Genomic DNA, 7,676 nt, shown 5'->3' with positions numbered 1-7,676 from the left:
TGTGTCGACTGTGGCTTCCGTTGCATGCCCTCCTATGGTTACCATTGCCACTATACGGTTCATGTGTAGCGGGGTTTTTATTCGCTTGCCACATTCCCAGCAGAATAGGATCGAAGGATTTTGGCAGTCGTATGCCGCATGTCCTGTGGGTTGGCGATCATGCCATGTGCTACTTCGGGATTTACCGTACTGGCTGGGTTTGATGGCTGTCTCCTTGGTGTAGGCCAATGGGGCCGATTGCCAATGGGGCTTCCGAAATGGTGTCCGATTGGAGTCGCCGCTCCTCAGCTCTGTAGCCGGCCTTGCGTATCTGGGCGTGTTTCGCGGTGGTGCGAGAGTGGTCCGCTCTTGAATACTCTCGAACTCCATGGCCAACAGTGTGAGCTGTGCCAAGCTTTGTAGTTCGTGTCGGCGCACGTACATCTGGTATGCCGGCAGGGCCTTGTCGTAGATCCTGTTCAGCTCCTAGGCTGCGTCGTAGCCGGCGTTGTGCATGAGTAGACGTATTTCAATGAGGAAATCTTTGAACAGTTCCCCCACCACTTGCTTGCGGGCTCGGATCTGGTCTTCCAATTGTTCAAAATACTGTGGTGGCAGGAAGAACGTTAAGAATTACTGGCGGAAATTTTCCCATGAGGAACTTTGTAGGCGGCTGGTGCGGAACCAACGACTTGCACGGTCTGTGAGAAGTTCGGCCATGGCCCGCGGCAGCTGGTTTATGTCCACCCCATACGAGAGCGCGCGTTCTTCAAGCAGTTCGATGAACGATAGAGGGTCATCTTGGCCGTCAAACTGGATTCCCCATTTTCGGATTCGTTCCGCCATTGGTGCGGTGTGGTTGTAGTGGTGCCCTTCCATGGGTCGGTCGATCGCTGGCACGATCCTCGGTACGGGCGCTGGGTGAGTCTCTGTAGCTAGAGGCCTTGAACGCGGCTGCAGGAGTGCGGTATTCGGTGGCTGCGGGGACTTGTAATCTGCTCTTGGGATCCATTTGGCGAATGGACCAGGAGTAGTGGGCAGTGATGACTTGGAGAGTGAACGTGAGGCTGGCTTGGCATAGTGTCTCTCGAACTCTCCTAAGCGAGCCCAGGCTTCTTGCGCGAGTGGCCCGTCGTCCCGACGGAGTTTATGGATCCAGCCGGTGACCCCTGGATTGGAAAAGTGTCCCGCAGGGTATGCCTTCTGGTTGTTCCTCGTCGTGATATTCCATGGTGGTTTTCTGTTGGTTTTGGCACTGAGTCACTGTTAAACGGCAATTTTAGCATCGGCACTGCGTATACTTTCGCGATGGTTTTCGCGTCTGGCTTACGTTAGTGAATTATTGTTGAGCTAAGACAAGCTTAGATTTTAAATTTTCCTTTTGATGGCAGTGGGTCTTTAATCCACGAAGTCCCTGATTTCGGCTTTCTTGAAATTTTCCTTAAAAAAATCCTTTAAAGTCCCTGCTCGGGCGCCATTATTATAGCTACTTGGTTAGTTTGGTTGTTGGGCCGCGGCGGGTAGGTTACTTCTTGATTTCCGATTGACTACCGATTTGCGAGTTTGTTATTTGCCTGACTGCTATGGCTGATGGACTACCGATCGACTGCCGATTGACTATGGCTGATGGACTGCCTATCGACTCGAGTCCCCGTTTTCCTGTCTGCCGGCCGCGCCTTGTGCTGAGGTTGGTAGTTATTTTTCGTTATTTTGTCTATTGCTGTTCCCATTTTCGTGGATTTTGGTGGCGCGTGTGCTGAGTTTTCATTTTGTTGGGTGTTGACCTCGTCTTTTGAGAGCTTTGGTTACTTGGTTTTTCTGTGGTGGGGGTGGGTTATATAATATTGGCCCACGCCTTCCGTCGATTGGCCGCGCGTGTGCTGAGTTCTCGGTTGTCATTCTTTCTTCGGTCGACGTCTTTCTGTCTTTTGACCTGTGCGGCATCTTCGAATTCGTTGGTGTTGATATCTTCACCTGGGGGTAGCGTTGGTTGCACCGACTGCTTGTGCCAAAGCCAGTTATGATGATGATCGCAAACAATGTACGAATTTGAAACAAAAACAGTTGCATTGGCGAGCATTGAGTCCCAATGTGTATCGTTTTCGAGAAAATTTAAACGTTGGCAAGCAGCCCGAAAAGTGGCGCACAGCATACCATCCACAGTACGCAAGGAAGCGAAGGATGTAGGGCCTGTAATGTTCACTAAAAGCATTCGTCTTGGCGTGGATGAACTGTGCATATTCGTCCGAGGGCATCAGTCGAATAGGTATCAGCGAAGCCAGCAAAACAACGTCCCTCTCTTTCGGCGTTGAAACTTTATTGATGAAGCCTTCCATGTTTAATAGCGCGGCATTTCCTAATAGAGTAAAGCCCTTGCAAGCAGATCGCTTTCGCATGTCCAAAAAAAAAATTTGTCAATATTGTCGCTATTGGTCGTTCTGCCCTTTGCGCTATATTTGCGTCCGTAAACTATACACGATGTCCGTTTTCCACGTGAAATGCCAATTGCACGACAGTCGGGTGACGCTCATGGATCGGAAATGAAAACAGACTCCAAATTGCCTCGTTACAACTCACGCCCAAGTTGAAATTTCGTCCTCTCGTCGTTTGCCGGACCGGCAATGCAAAACACCGCCATGTCGCTCCCTTTGTTGAAATGTTTGCAAACGTATTTGATGGATTTGATGGAGTTGCAGTACTCAACAGTGCAGTGGTTTGAGAACGTATATGACAAAAGCGGACAGTATGGAACGATCCCGCGGTTATCGATAACGACATTCTTTCACTTTCATCACGATTGATCTGATTTTGTCATTTGGTGAATAACGCCGATACAATGGATACAATGTGTCGTTCACCAACAGACGGGGAAAACGCTTTGTGCACTTTTCGTTTTCCATACACGGTGACTCTGGGTGACTCTCCGCAAGGGCCAATATGGGCCAGAATCAATATGAGCTGGTCGAATCTTGACGAACATTTAAAGCAAAATGTGTGCAGGTGGTACATCTAAAAACGAATTTCGCCAAAAACCTTTTCCTTAACAATGTAATTCATGAGTACTCTGATTTTTTGTTTGAATAATCGTGCAGTAATCGTGCTGAATGTTTGTCTTGTCAGCAACAGATTCGCAATTTCGGGCCATTTCGGGTTGGAAGTGAACGTGATGAACAACATAAATATCTGGGAGAATAGTCAAACAACCTATGTTGGCGGCGTTTTGTTCAGTAGCGATGGCGTCAAGTAAGTGGATGTTTTGATCGTAACTTCGACTGATTAAAACGAATAAAATTCAGCCGCTTTACGTACATGTCGACGCAGTACTGTTGAAACAATCGACGATATCTTAAAAGATGTTTGTCATCCTCTTGCCGAATCATCAATCGATACGAATAAAAATTCATTGCGCTGACCTTCTTATTCGTTTCTTCTCCTGAAATATGAAATTATCCAACTTAGTTGTAGAATGAAAAAAAAGAATTAATTGCTTTTAAACAAACCTGTTATTGCATTGACCATTTAAATGGTAGCCATCCTCTCCACGACAGAACATCAATGGGTATTGAAGTGAATCATATGACCGATGAGTCTCATATACTCGGTGACCATAGAGAAACGAATACAATGGCTCTGGCGGATGAGTCAAATCGGGCAATTGTACCTTTCCAGCAGCGCAGCATATGCAAGGGGTTTTCGATTGAAACTTCAATGCATTGCAATGCTGGCATACGACAAACAATGAACCGATATCAATGCAGCGAAAATCTTGGTAGGCTATTGCGCAATCGTACTCGAAAGCAGAGCGATTCAAGTCTACAGGTCTAGTTTGAGGTGGTAATTGTGCAACACGAACCTTTGCAATATGGGCACGTCTCCATTCATTTACTTCTGCACGTTCCTATTTCGTTAGATTAATAGAGACATTCCAATTACTTATTTCACGACGTGTACGTCGTCCAAGGCTTGATCGTCTAATATCATGCATAACATAACTCAATTGAAAAATATTGTCTCGAGTTTAGAACTCGTCTCCAACTATGGCAATTGCCTCTTCGCCTACTTCCATAAAAGAAACAAATACAAAATCACTTTTTTCGCGATCGTACGTTGGTTTTTCAAAAATTTTCTTTCATAGAAATATTAGCAAATACGAACAACTAAACAAAATTTTATCAAAATCGGACCAGCCATCGCGATCGATGGTTCCTTCTGACAAATACGAACAACTGAAAAAAAATGTAGACCAAATCTGCCCAGCCGTTCTCACGTGATGATGCACTATACATTTTTATTATCTCTCCATTTTTATATTTATAGATTAATAAATAATAATATCCATATAATCTGTATTCATTTGACTGCCTTAATTAAATATAATTTGTCTTCATTACTACACTTTTATAGCTGGCTTGCACTTTTTTTCTTCCATTTTTAATATGTGTGTGTGTACGAGTGCCTTTTGGACGATTTTTTTTTTTGTGTTCTTTTTTTGGTTCATGATGTAGGTCTATTGTAAACAATTTTAAGTTAAATGCGGGACCAACGGACGAAATGGAGATTGTGCAACAGGAATTTATATGCTCCTGGTGGCCAAGTCGGACGGATGGATGCGGTTTAACCTTCGCCTGGTTCTGCTCCTTACCAATCTTTTAGAGAGGACGTTCGGGTGGGTCCTTAGTTTGGTCAGGTATCTTGTGGCTTGCTCGTTAATAACGTCACCGACTGAGGGAACTCCAAGGTCTTTGGCGATGTCTCTATTACGGACATACCATTCAGCAGCACAGATCTTTCGAAGGATCTTGTTCTGAAACACCCTGATGCCCAAGGTCCATAGATCTGGATGACATTTCCCCATGCAGGCGCCAGGATTACCTTATATATGCGGATCTTGTTGGCCAGGCTGAGCTTGTTGTTAGGCTTAAGAAGTCAGTAGAGTTTTCTAGCCTTTCTTTCTAAGGCGCTTCTGACCATCCTTGTGTGGCTGGCAAAATTCAGGCGGGTGTCTAGCGTGATTCCCAGGTACTTAAGTTCCTTCCGTTGCTCCAACAGCTCGCCATGAAGAAATACTCCAGGGCACGTTCCTTTCCTAAGCGGTTGTGTCACTACCACACACTTCTCAGGGTTCACACTGATATTCCACCTACATGCCCAGTTCTCAAACATTTTAAGGTACCGCTGGAGGTTGTCCGTGGCGTCGTAAACGCAGTTGGCCCTTGACAGGACTGCCGTGTGGCAAGTTTCACATCGATTGGCTGGTACGTATTGTCAACGCTATCCTTAGGCATATCGTGCGTGAAAGGCCTGTACAGCGTTGGCCCTAGCGACTTGGAACGTTCTGTCCTTTAGGTTCCAGTAATCAGGAACAGCTGGGTGTCTATCCTGGGTTTTATCTTCGCAAGTAATCCGTCGTGCCAAACTCTATCGAATGCTTGCTGGATGTCCAGCTACGCTGATACGACATAGTGCTTCTTTTGGAAGCCATCCAGGATATGCTCCACCACCCTATGCAGCTGCTCCGGAGTACCATGCCTCAGCCTGAACCCAAATTGGTTATAAGTGATAGCTCGATTTACGGATGGGCTGTCCAATAATCTGCGAAGAATGCAGCGCACCAGGAGCTTCCAAAAAATGTGGGGAGCAGGCTGATTGGCCTGTAATTGGCCAGGTCGTCCGTGGATTTGCCGGGCAGCAGTTTTGCCACTCTGTTATCTATATTGTCCTTTCCTGTCTATATTGTCCTTTCCTGGGGCTTTTTTATCTTTTAGCAAGCGTATATCCGTCTTTAGTTTCTGGAGCGTGATTGCGGCCTCTGCGAGCCCCATTTTGTGGATTTCATTCAGCTTATCAGCAACTAGGCTTGCTCTCCTCGCTGAGGCCGTCCTGAATGCTCTGAATCTGTACTCCAGCTTATCTGCAAAGACTTCCACCCTGTCCGCTGCTGACCTCGCCCATGAGCCATCTGCCTTCCTTACTGGGGAGTTAGGTGTGGATTGCCGTTTGTACCGGCTCGGGAGCTTCCATAGGGCGTAGTTCGAGTGCACGTCTGCGCCTCAGATAGTAGTTTGTCGGTGGCTTCGGACTTTACCTTGGCCAGCTTTTTTCTCAGACCGTTGGTTACTCTCCTGAAGAGTCTATCCACCCGTGGGTCATTGGTACGAAGGAATTTTTTTCTAGCTCGTGTTCCTCACGGACTGAGAGCAGGCTGCTGGGGATCGACTTGTAGACGAAAAAGTCCAGGCATGGGGGCGTGGAACGGCGACTACTTGGGTAAAAGGTGAGATCCCTCGCTGGTCAGCCATCGATGGGACATTCATCGCCCTTCTAGCTCTTTTTTGTGTGTTTATTTGGCTCTGCGATGTCATATTCACAGTCGATTGGTGATTTATCAGCATCATTACGTAGATTTTACATGATCTGTCGTTTGCTGCATGCTTCCCTCCACAGTTCGAGGAGCAGAGGTCATCAACTGTGTTGGCATTGCAATTGGGGGCATCTGTGCAGTGATCCCCTGAGCACCTACCGGTCGCTTCAGCCAGTAATTTTTTGTGTGATCGAGCTCATAACAGCGAAAGCATTGCCTTACGCCGCTGTTCTTCCTGGGCAGCTCAATTTGTACACGTTGCCAACCAATCCTTGAAATTTAAAGGGCCTCCTTGTTGCTTGGGGGCTGGGCAAGGTCAATGAACTAAACGTTTTGATTTGGAGTTTCCCGCCTGACCCCGTCGGCATTGATGGTTGAGCTCCGAATCCTCAAAGGTCTTGCTTATAGTTTTTGTTTGGGGTGGAAGCTGCTAGATTTTTAACCACTACACGGTAGGCCCTGTCTTCGGAGAGACAGAAGTGGGTGTATTGCACCTGCAGGAAATTGAGGGCCCCGATCACCTGCCTTTGAGTGGCAACGTCCTTGGCATAGATTCTGAGGTCCCCTGAGGGAGCCGTGCGGAATGGGTAATCCTCTTCAGGGATGGGGGCGCTTTGGGCAGCCTCGGCGGCAGCAATGTCCAGAACCCCAGGGGTCGTAATTGGCATTGGTTTCCTATTTTTTTTCGGGACTTGTTCAGCTTGCTTTGGCTGAGCCGGAGCGGGAGTGGACGGTTCATCCTTAGCAAGAGAGCTCTAGGGACCCAACATTGCTTTCGCTTCCGCGATCAGGACATGGTTTAAAGAGACCTGCTCTCGTAAGATGGCAAATCTATTGACCTGTAGAGGGGTATCAGGAGGATCTTGGCGGCTCTTCCCCTTCTTGGGCATATCAGCCGATAATTCTTTTTTTGGACTTGGCTGCGGAAGGCTGCTGCATTTTCGTCATTTTCGGCATTTTGGACGATGAAAGTATTTATTTCATAAGGTTCATAAGGTTGTAACGAACCATGGTTCTAGCCATGGCTCGTCACAAACGGCGAAGGGTCAGCGCATCCACGCTGGCGGGAGACAATAATCTAACTGATATACACAGAGCTAGCGAACCATGGCTCTAGCCACGGTTCTCCACAAATAGCGGTATGTCAGCACCCCGGATGTAAAATAGTCTGATGGATGGACTAGCATCAGCTCGCTGCCTACTACATTCTTTTACGAGCCAGCCCGACACCTGAAGTCACCTACAAGCTACAAATTGTCTTGTAGCGAACCCTGGACAGACTGATGCATACCTCAGCCTGAAATAGGATCCTCACAAGTGGCGCCCGAGCAGGGAC

The 7,676-nt window shown here is 47.3% G+C and overlaps 1 long non-coding RNA gene across 1 annotated transcript; it reads right to left on the bottom strand.

Annotated features, from left to right (window-relative positions):
• Positions 1-2,355: 2,355 nt before the first annotated feature.
• Positions 2,356-3,946, bottom strand: LOC111081519. The gene is made up of 3 exons (XR_002608628.2): positions 3,833-3,946; positions 3,480-3,700; positions 2,356-3,412 (listed from the first exon to the last, which is right to left on the bottom strand). It is a non-coding gene; the product is annotated as an uncharacterized LOC111081519 (long non-coding RNA).
• Between the last annotated feature and the right edge of the window lie 3,730 nt (positions 3,947-7,676).

Source organism: Drosophila obscura, unplaced genomic scaffold (assembly GCF_018151105.1).
Source record: "Drosophila obscura isolate BZ-5 IFL unplaced genomic scaffold, ASM1815110v1 contig_31, whole genome shotgun sequence".
NCBI lineage: Eukaryota > Metazoa > Arthropoda > Insecta > Diptera > Drosophilidae > Drosophila > Drosophila obscura.
The sequence above is the reverse complement of the archived record's forward strand: the minus strand, read 5'-3'. Positions and strand labels throughout refer to the sequence as shown.